The sequence below is a fragment of the Leuresthes tenuis genome, unplaced genomic scaffold, assembly GCF_036924035.1.
Source record: "Leuresthes tenuis unplaced genomic scaffold, fLeuTen1.0.hap1 SCAF_8, whole genome shotgun sequence".
Lineage (NCBI taxonomy): Eukaryota > Metazoa > Chordata > Actinopteri > Atheriniformes > Atherinopsidae > Leuresthes > Leuresthes tenuis.
The window spans coordinates 28085861-28101800 of NW_027325362.1; positions in this window are offsets into that span (position 1 = coordinate 28085861).

Here is a 15940-nt window from a genome sequence, read left to right on the forward strand (position 1 = left end):
TAACATGAATAAACGTTTTTACTGCATTTTGTTGTGTTTTATACGTTCTATGCTGTCATTTCTCTCTTCTCCTATTGGCAAGGCAAGGCAGAGTGCTCGCAACTGTGTCCTGTGCCGTAGCCGTGATATCTGTGCAATTATTACTTTTGCATATGATGACAGCGTGCAAAAGACGCATGGTCTCTGTGGAGAGCTCCGCTCCAGCTGGCTGCTTTAACAGCTCACTGACAATGTATTTCTGCTTAATCAGTTTCAGTCTCGCCAGAGTTACATTAATATCTGTATTTTTATATTTGAAATTCAGGGGATTTTGATAATAGATTATTAAAGTTTGTTTGCGAGGCTGTGGCCTCTGCATGTGCAGAGCTTGTGCGCCAAACTTTAGGGCGTATTTGCGCCGGCATATCATTAGTGCAAAATGTTTTGGGTAAAAAATAGGCTATTAAAAGGAACTGTCGGAATGGCGGTATGTTAAAAAAAAAAAAACATACCGCCATTCCGACCATAGGAGGAAAAAAGTGTCGGAATGGTGGGACGTTTGATAAAAAATTAAGTGTCGCCATTCCGACAATTGGAAACCCATGTCGGAATGGCGAGATGTCGGAATGGCAGCATGTAACCATGATGAAGGAGAGACCATTTGAGCAGCACAGCCATTTCGCAGCACAGGGACAGCAGTCCAAGTTACAGGATCTCCCACGTGGTATCACCTGTCACATTGTGTCAAGGCATCAAAAGAAGAAAAAATCACCAAACTCAAGGACAAAAAGACGAAGACGCCGGTGAACGAAGAGAGAGCACTGACAAACCAGAAATACAAAAGGATTCTCGATATCAAGATCCAGAAGAAGAGGCTAACAATGCCACGAACACTTACGATGCTGGGAATGATGCCAGCAATGAACAGAGAAGAAGATTCAGTGTCATCAATCTGCAACACGTGCCTCTAATGAGGGGGTGAATATAGAATCCTCAACGATTACAACGTCTCTGGGAACTGTGACAAAAACAAGGTTTAAACCATTTTGATATATATTGTAACCTATTGGCTAAGGAATAGTGCTGAAAATGAGGTAAATCTAATCCACCATTGTCCTTGGTCTTCTGTAGGGTTTTTAAACTAATACGTGGTGGTTTGTTTTTCCACAGAAATTTGGAGATGCATGAATCTAGTTACTTAAACCAAGTAGCAGATGGTTTTAAGGGGATCATTGAGAACAAATAGTTAACTTTTGGTAGTATCATCATTTTAATGGATGTAATTCTCCCCATAAGTGATATAGGTAAGGACTTCCAACGAGAGAGATCGTCCTCTACTGTCTTTAATAATTGCACATAATTTAGCTTTGTTAGCTCTGAGAGCCTGGAGGAAATGTTTATGCCTAAATATCTAATATTTCCTGACTGTAAAGTGATCGCAGGTATATTATGGACCCTACAGTTAATGGGCAGAACTGTGGTCTTAGACCAGTTGATAGAGTAGTCAGAAAGTGTTGAGAATTTATTTATGAGTGTGATCGTGTGAGTGAGAGACGTCTGTGAGTTCTGAAGGAAAAGTAATACATCATCAGCATAAAGACTTATTTTATGCTCAATATTTTGGGATTAATTACTCACAAACGGGTAAGAAAAGGTAGTATTGCCAGACCATACATGATCAAAACAGGGAGCGGAGGTCGTTCAGCTGCAAGAAGGTGTGAATGTCCAACTAAAGTTTATAAAAAGCGGGTAAGACAAGGTGCGAATGCCCGACAATGCATGATCAAAAGAGGGAGCGGAGGTTTTCGGCTGCAAGAAGGTCTGAATGTCCACCCATAGTTCCTGAAAAATGGGTAAAAAAAGGGTGCGAATGCCAAACCATACATCATCAAAAGCAGGAGTGGATGTGTTCGGCTAGAAGAAGGTTTGAATGTCCGACCATAGTTTGTAAAAAGCGGGTAAGAAAAGGTTCGAATGCCCAAACATAGACCATCAAAAGAGGGAGCGGAGGTGTTCCGCTGTAAGAAGGTGTATATGTCCGACCATAGTTGGTAAAAAGCGGGTAAGAAAAGGTTAAACTACCCGACTGTACACAATCAATAGCGGGAGCGGAGTTGTTCGGCTACAAGAAGGTGTGAAAGTCCGACCACGGTTTGTAAAAAGCGGGTAAGAAAAGGTTCGAATGCCCGAATATATACCATCAAAAGCGGAAGTGGAGGTGTTCGGCTGCAAGAAGGTGTGAACGTCCGACCAAAGTTTGTAAAAAGCAGTTAAGAAAAGGTTCGAATATCCAACCAAACATAATCAAAAGCGGGAGCAGAGCTGTTCGACTGCAAGTAGGTGTGAATGTCAGATCATAATTTGCAAAAAGCTGATGAGAAAGGGTGAGAATGCCCGGCTATACACCATCAAATGCGGTAGCGGAAGTGTTCGGCTGTGAGTAGGTGTGAATGTCCGACCATAATTGCTGAAAAATGTGTTAGAAGAGACTAGAATGCCGGACAATACATCATCAAAAGCGGGAGAGGTGGTGTTCGGCTGCAAGTAGGTGTGAATGTCCAGCCATAATTACTCACAAATGGGTAAGAAAAGGTAGTATTGCCAGACCATACATGATCAAAAGAGGGAGCAGAGGTGTTCAGCTGCAAGAAGGTCTGAATGTCCACCAATAATTACTGAAAAATGGGTAAGAAAAGGTGCGAATGCCCAACCATACATCATCAAAAGCAGGAGTGGATGTGTTCGGCTACAAGAAGGTTTGAATGTCCGACCAAAGTTTGTAAAAAGCAGGTAAGAAAAGGTGAAAATACCCGACTGCACACAATCAAAAGCGGAAGCGGAGGTGTTCGGCTGCTTGAAAGTTTGAACGTCCTACCAAAGTTTGTAAAAAGCAGTTAAGAAAAGTTTCGAATATCCAACCAAACATAATCAAAAGCGGGAGCAGAGCATTTCGACTGCAAGTAGGTGTGAATGTCAGACAATAATTTGCAAAAAGCTGATGAGAAAGGGTGAGAATGCCCGACTATACACCATCAAATGCGGGAGCGGAGTTGTTCGGCTGTGAGTAGGTGTGAATCTCCGAGCATAGTTTGTAAAAAGCGGGTAAGAATAGATTCGAATGCCCGAACATACACTATCAAAAGAGGGAGCGGAGGTGTTCCGCTGTAAGAAGGTGTGAATGTCCGACCATAGTTGGTAAAAAAACGGGTAAGAAAAGGTTAAAATACCCGACCGTACACAATCAATAGTGGGAGCGGATGTGTTTGGCTACAAGAATGTGTGACAGTCCGACCATGGTTTGTAAAAAACGGGTAAGAAAAGGTGCGAATGCCCGACAATGTATGATCAAAAGAGGGAGCGGAGGTTTTCGGCTACAAGAAGGTTTAAATGTCCGACCATAGTTTGTAAAAAGCGGGTAAGAAAAGGTTCAAATGCCTGACTATACACCATCAAAAGCGGGAGCGGAGGTGTTCCGCTGTAAGACGGTGTGAATGTCCGACCATAGTTGGTAAAAAGCGGGTAAGAAAAGGTTAAAATACCTGACTGTACACAATCAATAGCGGGAGCGGAGTGGTTCGGCTACAAGAAGGTGTGAAAGTTCAACCATGGTTTGTAAAAAGCTGCTAAGAAAAGGTTCGAATGCCCGAATATATACCATCAAAAGCGGAAGCAGAGGTGTTCGGCTGCAAGAAGGTGTGAACGTCCGACCAAAGTTTGTAAAAAGCAGTTAAGAAAAGTTTCGAATATCCAACCAAACATAATCAAAAGCGGGAGCAGAGCTTTTCGACTGCAAGTAGGTGTGAATGTCCAGCCATAATTACTCACAAACGGGTAAGAAAAGGTAGTATTGCCAGACCATACATGATCAAAACAGGGAGCTGAGGTGGTTCAGCTGCAAGGTGTGAATGTCTGCCTATAGTTTGTAAAAAGCGGGTAAGATAAGGTGCGAATGCCCAACATTGTATAATCAAAAGAGAGAGCAGAGGTTTTCGGCTACAAGAAGGTTTGAATGTCCGACCATAGTTTGTAAAAAGCGGGTAAGAACAGGTTCAAATGCCTGACTATACACCATCAAAAGCGCGGAGCGGAGGTGTTCCGCTGTAAGACGGTGTGAATGTCCGACCATAGTTGGTAAAAAGTGGGTAAGAAAAGGTTAAAATACCCGACTGTACACAATCAATAGGGGGAGCGGAGTTGTTCGGCTACAAGAAGGTGTGAAAGTCCAACCATGGTTTGTAAAAAGCTGGTAAGAAAAGGTTCGAATGCCCGAATATATACCATCAAAAGCGGAAGCGGAAGTGTTCGGCTGCAAGAAGGTGTGAACGTCCGACCAAAGTTTGTGAAAAGCAGTTAAGAAAAGGTTCGAATATCCAACCAAACATAATCAAAAGCGGGAGCAGAGCTGTTCGACTGCAAGTAGGTGTGAATGTCCAGCCATAATTACTCACAAACGGGTAAGAAAAGGTAGTATTGCCAGACCATACATGATCAAAACAGGGAGCTGAGGTGGTTCAGCACCAAGGTGTGAATGTCTGACTATAGTTTGTACAAAGCGGGTAAGATAAGGTGCGAATGCCCGACAATGTATAATCAAAAGAGGGAGCAGAGGTTTTCGGCTACAAGAAGGTTTGAATGTCCGACCATAGTTTGTAAAAAGCGGGTAAGAAAAGGTTCAAATGCCTGACTATACACCATCAAAAGCGGGAGCGGAGATGTTCCGCTGTAAGACGGTGTGAATGTCCGACCATAGTTGGTAAAAAGCGGGTAAGAAAAGTTTAAAATACCCGACTGTACACAATCAATAGCGGGAGCGGAGTTGTTCGGCTACAAGAAGGTGTGAAAGTCCAACCATCGATTGTAAAAAGCTGGTAAGAAAAGGTTCGAATGCCCGAATATATATCATCAAAAGCGGAAGCGGAGGTGTTCGGCTGCAAGTAGGTGTGAATATCCAGCCATAATTACTCACAAATGGGTAAGAAAATGTAGTATTGCTTGACCATACATGATCAAAACAGGGAGCGGAGGTGGTTTAGCTGCAAAAAGGGGTGAATGTCCAACTAAAGTTCAAATATATTAACAAAAGCGGGAGGAGAGGTCTTCGGATTAGAGTGGTTGAGAATTTCCAACCATAATCTATAAAATGTGGTGAAAAAAAAGGTGTGAAGGAATGAATTTTATAGCAAAATCCGAAATCATGCATAACTCCGCAAAAGGAACGTATTGCTCAACCAAAGGGATGCTTCTTTCTCATTCAGGGTAATATGAGGAACCTTATGCTTGATACATTTTAGACATGGATAACTATGAAGGACAAAACAATTTTAACTTGGTTTGAGCAAAGCAATTCATTTTATAGGAAAATCCGAAATCGTGCAGGACTCATGAAAGTAAGCTTTTTCTCGGATTCCTGATCCTCCAGTGTTGCTCTTTCCAATAATGAAAAATACCGCCTTGTTCTTTGTTGAAATTTATATAGACATTGATAAATATGAAGGACAAAGCAGTTTCCACTTTGTTTGAGTGAAGGAATTAATTTTATAGCAAAATCCCAAATCAAGCAGAACGTATGAAAATAAGCTTGTTTTCGGATTCCTGATCCTTCAGTGTTGCTATTTCTTCTACTGCAAAATACAATGTTGTTCTTTGTTGAAGTCAATCTAGACATTGATAAATATGAAGGACAAAGCAGTTTTAACATAGTTTGAGTAAAGGAATTCATTTTATACATAAAATCCCAAATCATGCAGAACGTATGAAAATAAGCTTATTCTCGGATTCCTGATCCTTCAGTGTTGCTCTTTCTACTACTGCAAAATACAATGTTGTTCTTTGTTGAAGTAAATCTAGACATTGATAAATATGAAGGACAAAGCAGTTTTCACTTGGTTTGAGTGAAGGAATTCATTTTATACATAAAATCCCAAATCATTCAAAACGTATGAAAAGAAGCTTATTCTCGGATTCCTGATCCTTCAGTGTTGCTTTTTCTTCTACTGCAAAATACAATGTTGTTCTTTGTTGAAGTCGATCTAGACATTGATAAATATGAAGGACAAAGCAGTTTTAACTTGGTTTGAGTGAAGGAATTCATTTTATACATAAAATCCCAAATCATGCAGAACGTATGAAAATAAGCTTATTCTCGGATTACTGGTCCTTCAGTGTTGCTCTTTCTTCTACTGCAAAATCCAGTGTTGTTCTTTGTTGAAGTCAATCTAGACATTGATAAATATGAAGGACAAAGCAGTTTTAACATAGTTTGAGTGAAGGCATTCATTTATAGTAAAATCAATAATCGTGCAGAACTCATGAAAATAAGCTTATTCTCGGATTCCTAAAACTTTTGATTTGCTCTTTCTTTACTGCAAAGTACAATGTTGTTCTTTGTTGAAGTCGATCTAGACATTGATAAATATGAAGGACAAAGCAGTTTTCACTTGGTTTGAGTGAAGGATTTTCAGCTGAAAACCTCCCGCTCCCGCTTTGATTGTGTATAGTCGGGCTTTCGAGCCTTTTCTTACCCGGTTTTTAGAAATTATGGTTGGACATTCAGACCTTGCAGCCGAAGACCTCCACTCCCTCTTTTGACCATACATTGTCGGGCATTCGCACCTTGTCTTACCCGCTTTTTACAAACTATAGTCAGACATTCACACCTTGCAGCTGAACCACCTCAGCTCCCTGTTTTCATCATGTATGGTCTGGCAATACACCATTTTCTTACCCGTTTGTGAGTAATTATGGCTGGACATTCACACCTACTTGCAGTCGAACAGCTCTGCTCCCGCTTTTGATGGTATATATTCGGGCATTCGAACCTTTTCTTAACTGCTTTTTGCAAACTTTGGTCGGACGTTCACACCTTCTTGCAGCCGAACACCTCCGCTTCCGCTTTTGATGGTATATATTCGGGCATTCGAACCTTTTCTTAGCAGCTTTTTACAAACCATGGTTGAACTTTCACACCTTCTTGTAGCCGAACAACTCCGCTCCCGCTATTGATTGTGTATAGTCAGGCATTTGAACCTTTTCTTACCCGCTTTTTACAAACTATGGTCGGACATTCAAACCTTCTTGTAGCCGAAAACCTCTGCTCCCTCTTTTGATCATACATTGTCGGGCATTCGCACCTTTTCTTACCCGTTTTTTACAAACCATGGTCGGACTGTCACACATTCTTGTAGCCAAACACATCCGCTCCCGCTATTGATTGTGTACAGTCGGGTATTTTAACCTTTTCTTACCCGTTTTTTTACCAACTATGGTCGGACATTCACACCTTCTTACAGCGGAACACCTCCGCTCCCTCTTTTGATGGTGTATGTTTGGGCATTCGAACCTTTTCTTACCCGCTTTTTACAAACTATGCTCGGACATTCAAACCTTGTAGCCGAACACATCCACTCCTGCTTTTGATGATGTATGGTTGGGCATTCAAACCTACTTGTTGCCCGCTTTTCATTAATTTTGGGTGGACATTCACACCTTGTCACAGCCAAACACCTCCGCTCCCTGTTTTGATCATGTATGGTTGGACATTCGCACCTTTTCTCACCCGCTTTTTGCCAACTATGGTCAGCTGTTCACAGCTTCCTCTCGACCATACCTGTATGGTGGGATATTCACACCCACTTGCATCCGAAGACCTTTTGTTGATATTTAGTCGGTCATTCGCAGCTTACCCGCTTTTGGCAAACTATGGCCTTCATGCAGCCAAACACCTCTGATCTCGCTTTTGATGATGTAAGGTTGGGCATTCAGACCTTGCTTCACCTGCTTTTCACCAAATATAGTCGGACATTCACACCTTCTTGCAGCCGAACACTTCCGCTCCACCTTTTAGTGTTCTATCACACCTTTTTTTTCACCGCATTTTATAGATTATGGTTGGAAATTCTCAACCACTCTCATCCGAAGACCTCTCCTCCCGCTTTTGTTAATATATTTGAACTTTAGTCGGACATTCACACCTTCTTGCAGCTGAACCACCTCCGCTCCCTGTTTTGATCATGTATGGTCTGGCAATACTACCTTTTCTTACCCGTTTGTTAGTATTTATGGCTGGACATTCACACCTACTTGCAGCCGAACACCACCTCTCCCGCTTTTGATGATGTATGGACCGGCATTCTTACCTTTTCTAACACATTTTTCAGCAATTATGGTCAGAGATTCACACTTACTCACAGCCGAACAACTCCGCTCCCGCATTTGATGGTGTATAGTCGGGCATTCTCACCCTTTCTCATCAGCTTTTTGCAAATTATGATCTGACATTCACACCTGCTTTTGATAATGTATGGTTGGGCATTCGCACCTTTTCTTACCCATTTTTCAGTAATTATGGGTGGACATTCACACCTTCTTGCAGCTGAACACGTCCTCTCCGGCTATTGATTGTGTACAGTCGGGTATTTTAACCTTTTCTTACCCGCTTTTTACCAACTATGGTCGGACATTCACACCGTCTTACAGCGGAACACCTCTGCTCCCGCTTTTGATGGTGTATAGTCAGGCACTTGAACCTTTTCTTACCCGCTTTTTACAAACTATAGTCAGACATTCACACCTTGCAGCTGAGCCACCTCAGCTCCCTGTTTTGATAGTGTATGTTCGGGCATTCGAACCTATTCTTACCCCCTTTTTACAAACTATGCTCGGAGATTCACACCTACTCACAGCCGAACAACTCCGCTCCCGCATTTGATGATGTATTGTCCGGCATTCTAGTCTCTTCTAACACATTTTTCAGCAATTATGGTCGGACATTCACACCTTCTTGCAGCCGAACACATCCACTCCCACTTTTGATGGTATATATTCGGGCATTCGAACCTTTTCTTACCCGCTTTTTACAAACCGTGGTCGGACTTTCACACCTTCTTGTAGCCAAACAACTCCGCTCCCGCTATTGATTGTGTACAGTCGGGTATTTTAACCTTTTCTTACCCGCTTTTTACCAACTATGGTCGGACATTTACACATTCTTACAGCGGAACACCTCCGCTCCCTCTTTTGATGGTCTATGTTCGGGCATTCGAACCTTTTCTTACCCGCTTTTTACAAACTATGGTCGGACATTCAAACCTTCTTGTAGCCGAACACATCCACTCCTGCTTTTGATGATGTATGGTTTGGCATTCGCACCCTTTTTTTACCCATTTTTCAGGAATTTTGGGTGGACATTCAGACCTTCTTGCAGCCGAAAACCTCCGCTCCCTCTTTTGATCATACATTGTCGGGCATTCGCACCTTATCTTACCCGCTTTTTACAAACTATAGTCAGACATTCACACCTTGCAGCTGAACCACCTCCGCTCCCTGTTTTGATCATGTATGGTCTGGCAATACTGCCTTTTCTTACCCGTTTGTGAGTGATTAATCCCAAAATATTGAGCATAAAATAAGTCTTTATGCTGATGATGTATTACTTTTCCTTCAGAACTCACAGACGTCTCTCAGTCACACGATCACACTCATAAATAAATTCTCAGCACTTTCTGACTACTCTATCAACTGGTCTAAGACCACAGTTCTGCCCATTAACTGTAGGGTCCATAATATACCTGCGATCACTTTACAGTCAGGAAATATTAGATATTTAGGCATAAACATTTCCTCCAGGCTCTCAGAGCTAACAAAGCTAAATTATGTGCAATTATTAAAGACAGTAGAGGACGATCTCTCGTTGGAAGTCCTTACCTATATCACTTATGGGGAGAGTTACATCCATTAAAATGATGATACTACCAAAAGTTAACTATTTGTTCTCAATGATCCCCATAAAACCATCTGCTACTTGGTTTAAGTCACTAGATTCATGCATCTCCAAATTTCTGTGGAAAAACAAACCACCACGTATTAGTTTAAAAACCCTACAGAAGACCAAGGACAGTGGTGGATTAGATTTACCTCATTTTCAGCACTATTCCTTAGACAATAGGTTACAATATATATCAAAATGGTTTAAACCTTGTTGTTGTCACAGTTCCCAGAGACGTTGTAATCGTTGAGGATTCTATATTCACCCCCTCATTAGAGGCACGTAATGCAGATTGATGACACTGAATCTTCTTCTCTGTTCATTGCTGGCATCATTCCCAGCATCGTAAGTGTTCGTGGCATTGTTAGCCTCTTCTTCTGGATCTTGATATCGAGAATCCTTTTGTATTTCTGGTTTGTCAGTCCTCTGTCTTCGTTCACCGGAGTCTTTGTCTTTTTGTCCTTGAGTTTGGTGATTTTTTCTTCTTTTGATGCCTTGACACAATGTGACAGGTGATACCACGTGGGAGATCCTGTAACTTGGACTGCTGTCCCTGTGCTGCGAAATGGCTGTGCTGCTCAAATGGTCTCTCCTTCATCATGGTTACATGCTGCCATTCCGACATCTCGCCATTCCGACATGGGTCTCCAATTGTCGGAATGGCGACACTTAATTTTTTATCAAACGTCCCACCATTCCGACACTTTTTTCCTCCTATGGTCGGAATGGCGGTATGTTTTTTGTTTTTTTTAACATACCGCCATTCCGACAGTTCCTTTTAATAGCCTATTTTTTACCCAAAACATTTTGCACTAATGATATGCCGGCGCAAATACGCCCTAAAGTTTGACGCACAAGCTTTGCACATGCAGAGGCCACAGCCTCGCAAACAAACTTTAATAATCTATTATCAAAATCCCCTGAATTTCAAATATAAAAATACAGATATTAATGTAACTCTGGCGAGACTGAAACTGATTAAGCAGAAATACAGTGTCAGTGAGCTGTCACAGCAGCCAGCTGGAGCGGAGCTCTCCACAGAGCCCATGCGTCTTTCGCACGCTGTCATCATATGCAAAAGTAATAATTGCAATTACAGATATCACGGCTACTGCACAGGACACAGTTGCGAGCACTCTGCCTTGCCTTGCCAATAGGAGAAGAGAGAAATGACAGCATAGAACGTATAAAACACAACAAAATTCAGTAAAAACGTTTATTCATGTTATTCACGTGATTTATGAGTACTCACTCCAATTCTTGGAAGCGTGGATGGGCTTTGCGCATTTGGCACAAACACACAGCCGCAACGGTTGTAGCTTTATACAGCCTGTTGATATCTTAAGGACCTAACTGGTCACACAATGTCATGTAGAGATTGTTTTTACATGACATTACAGCTGAACATATAGCTTTCATCCACAAACCAACGTGGGAGAGCCCGAAGACGCATGTGCCAGACGCACATAGGCATGCGTAAAACCAATTTTGACCACTTCATACTGTTTATTTGCTTTCTTTTAGTTAACTTTCGTTTCTTTTGGATTCTTGTGCGTGTTATGGAGCCGTTTTGGTCCATGTTTGTAAGCCTTTTTTTCCTGGATTAAATTTTCGGAAGTTGAAACAAGTGGCATTGGAGTGTGTGATTGAAAACCACCGCGGACTGCTTCTCCTCCTCCAGTTACCAAGACTTTGTGTTTTTAATAACGCTTGTCTATAAACATGTGTTAAACATATAAATTGCATGAACAGAAAGAAGGGACTCACCTGTTGAGTAACACACATTTCCTTATACGGAAAGCCTTGTCGGAATGGTGGGACATTTGAACGTCAGAATAGCGGGATGTCGCAATGGTGGGATGTCGGAATGGTGGGACGTTTGCATGTCGGAATGGTGGTATGTCGGAATGGTGGGATGTCGGAATAGCGGGATGTCGGAATGGCGGGATTTCGGAATGGGTGTTGCCACCCCCTTCATCATATACACACTTATTTATACATCACCTTCCACCATGAAGCGTTGTCCCTTTTTGTTTCTCTCTTTGTTCTTAAAATGCTGTTATGCATGTCTAAACCAATCCATTAAATTAGATCATTTTGGCAGTAAAGCGATCTACAATGTGCTTGGTCGCAAAGCTGCTCATCTGTGGTAAACAGCTCTTCAGAAAGGCATTCTTCAATTGATTTCACTAATTCTATGCAATAATTTTGTGATTTCCTACAAAACTACACTTCTTCTCCCATCTGTCTGAGTATTTAATATTGTCTGGGTCCCGTTAAAACATGTATTTTTCCCATCTAATTCCTTGTTTGCTTTAAAACAAGTATTCCCCATTTTCTATCCCTTCAGTAGCCAACCAGTTTGTATGGAGTACACTGGAGCAACTTGACTGATCAGTAAAACACTGCTTTTGTTGTCACCGCAAGGCTTCCCCCGTCGGTTGTTTCACTGAGACACTACTGAGTAACTATAACTCAACACAGTTTATACACATAACATTCCTATACATACTAACAAACAAACAAACAATTATTTATCGCAATTTTCTCATCTCTGTTTGAACGTACACCCAGGTAAATATTCCTGTAGTCTTCTCATACCGACTATGGACCCATTCATTGTTTAACTTCACTGTTTTGCAAATCCTAATTGAATATTACACATTGACATTGAACTTTACTTGATAAGCAGGTCTTCATTGCATTCAGCAGCCTATATGTGAGCATCTATGTGTAAGCTGTTCTTCTTTGCATTTATCAGCAGCAAGCAATTCTTCATTGCACATGCATATGAAAATAGTAAAACAATTCCAATGCGTTAGCGAAACCTTCTATATCAGGAGTGTCCATCATGATGCTGGGAATAGAACCTCTTTCCCAGAATAGTTCAACCTTCATTACTCAACTGATCATAACTCCGCAATGAGCACATTTCAAAGTATCATTCCTCTACATATATTCAAAAATCTATGTGTAAATGTTTAATATTTCTTATATTTGTTGATGTCATTCTGTGTGCATGTGGCCTAAACCCAATCTCTGTGTGGCAATTTTAATTTAAACAAGTTGAACTCTGCCTCTGATCATTTAAAAAAGGTGTGTACCTTTCCCAGGTAATTACTGATCCTACAAAACCAAAGAGATCCTTCAAGGTTGTCCTTGATTGGCTCAATCTTAACAAATCAAAGGTAGAAAATCCGCAGTATCTGAACTTGGTGTTAGTTATCACTGCTCAATAGCCTGTATCAGAATTGCAAAAATGAAAACATTAGGTCCACGCTTGGTATCCAGATCCTGAAACATCTCCATGAGCAGGCTTTTTTTTAACTGATCTGTTGAATAGTTATATGACACTGTTAAAATCCCAGATGAAGATCTAGCACTTGACCATTTTTGTAAATCTTCTAATTCCACAGTTGATAAACACGCCCCTTTTAAAAAGTATAGAACTTAGAACAGGTCTATCCCTGGCTTTCGGCAGAACTGTCTTCTTTACTTTTTTTTCCCCTCTTCCTGTTCAGCATTATGTCAGAAGAATTGTAGTCTGAATACCTTTGATGCCAAACAGATTTGTTTTGCCAAGGGAAGTTTTATAAATGTAAAGCTCCCCTTGATGCCCATTTATTTATTTCTGTTTACAATATATGACATGAACTGAACTGAACCGGACCGGGGGACAAGGAAAGAAGAAGAGGAAAGAAGAGGAAACAGAACAAAAATAGAAACAAAAACCAGACAACCAGCTGCTACACCTGTAAAAAACAAAACAGACAACAATCCATGGCCTATGAGGGGAATCCAGCCTTAGCGCCACCAGGAGCACCTGAAAGCAGACAAGCAGAGAAAAAACAAACACACAAACAAACAAAAACAAGCACAAGAAGCGGCAATCGCATACAACACAGCTGTGGATATAGATGACCTGAGATGACATGATAATACATCAACTGCTTAGTGACCATGCTACTGGACTAATGAATGTGTGTGTGTGTGTGTGAGAACATGCAACACCCATGGCACAGGACCAACATGATAACCGTGCTTAGTTATGAGTGTATAAGCGTACAGGGCCACAATCCACAGCCCCCCCCCAAGCAATCAGAAGCAGGCAGAGAGGGCCACAAGACCCAGGCCACCAGCAGCCCCCACAGAGCACAGAACCCAGGCAGCCCACCGCAGGGGCAACCACGCATCCACCCAGAAGACTGCAGAGGAAGCCCCCGGAAAGAGCCCCCATAAGCATAGGGCAGAGGCACTCCGGGAACCAGGGGTAACAGCTCCCCGACCCCGCCAGGCCCCAGCCGCCCAGACATGGGCCGTGCACTGGACCTGGGCCCCAGGAGCCCGAGCGCCCCCAAACCCCCCGGCAGAGGCCCCACCCAATACCCAGGAGGGCCAAGCGCCCCAGACAGCCACAAAGTGGGTCAGCGCCTGCCCCAGCGCCCCTGGCCAAGTGCCCTGGGAGTCAAGACGTGCCCACAGGTGGGTGAAGTCGCGAGCAGTGGGGAGAGGCAACGCTGATGCCCCATCGGGAGAAACACAGGCAGGCCAGGCGACAGCAAGTCCCAGATCCAGGCCCAATCATTACCACACACACTTTCACGTCCCATACATCCACACATCCACACATCCTACCTCCCTCGACTCTGCTGGGGTGTAGTGCAGCGGGCACACCAGGAGGCCAGCAACCCCCCAGCCACCACAGACCCCGAACCAGCAGAACAATTAATTAATCCTCCTGGCCCCTCCTGCCCCGAGCAGACACCAGGAAGCAGGGGTGTGCGAAGAAGACCCCTCCCCTCACCCTTCTGGCTCTTCAATATTTTCTAATAGTGAGCAATTAAAATTGAGGGGCAGCCAAACTTGTAGAACTGGGAGCGCGGCACTCTGGGCAGCCTACATACCCAAAGAGCCCCGCCCACCAGATGCCACTCAGTGTAACCACCCCCCAAGACCTAATGTGTGTGTGTGAGTGTGTTTGATAAGTAGTAATGTCTAAGGTGAAATTAAAACAGGGGCAGGGAACTGCAGAGTGCAACCAAAGGGAACCACCTACGTGGCCCCATCCACTACACCCCACCGAACACACACGCCCCCAAAACCCTTCATGTGTGAGTGTGTGCTGTGTACAGGAGCCAGAAGGGAGAGGGGTATGGGGATATATACCGGGGGAGCTACTCTCCCCCAGAGAGGGCAGCCAGGGACTGGCTGCAATAGGCATCCCCGCTACCTGGGAGCCAACAATGGGCAGGAGGGCCTGATGTTCACCAGGCTCGGGGCCTGCAGCGACCATATTCCGGGATCTACTGTACCCCCAGAAGGTACCCATCCCGCCCCACCCCACTCAACCCAGCCCCACCCAGGAGGACCTCTACAAAAAACAAACAAACAACATAAAAAAACAAACAAACAAACCACCCGGTCACACCAGTCGCAGCAGCCCGGGCCTGAGACCCACCATCACCCAGCAACCCACCACCACCACTATGTGATAAAACTAATCAGAGGGGACCAGAGAGAATGAAATCAGGCCAATTGATGTTTTGAGGAGGCAGACATTGTTTCCATGCTAATATAATCTAAAAGAAAATTTCTAAACTGGTTAATACACAATTGTTCTTCGCTTTCCAGTTCATGAAAATAGTTTTCTTTGCGATACATAACACTGTGACAACCATGTGTGCTGAGTTAATTTCCATGTTGATGTTGTCTAAGTCACCCAGTATGCACAGTGTGGGGCATGCAGGGATGCTACACTTTAGCCATGTTGATAGGTCCTCACAGACTTCAAGCCAGAACTTCTGGACAGGCGCAGAAAACCACAAAGCGTGTGCATAATCATCAGGTGTGTTATCTGTGCAATGTGAGCAGATGTTTGAGTGTGTTAGACCCATCCTGAACATCCTTTGTCCTGTATAGTGTGTTCTATGAAGGATTTTGTATTGTATGAGCTGTAAATTAGGATTTCGAGTCTTTATGAAGGTGTTCAAACATATTTGTGGTTAGAAGCTATGACCAGAACTGATGGATAAATCTGCCTCCCATTTTGAGGATGGAAGAGACATTGTGTCATCTATCTTAGACAATAATTTATATATTTTTGATAGTAGTTTTGGGGTACAGATGCTTAGAAATTCTGCTACCCTAGTCGGGGGTTGTAAGTCTGGTTGGTGGAGGATATATCCATCCATCCATCCA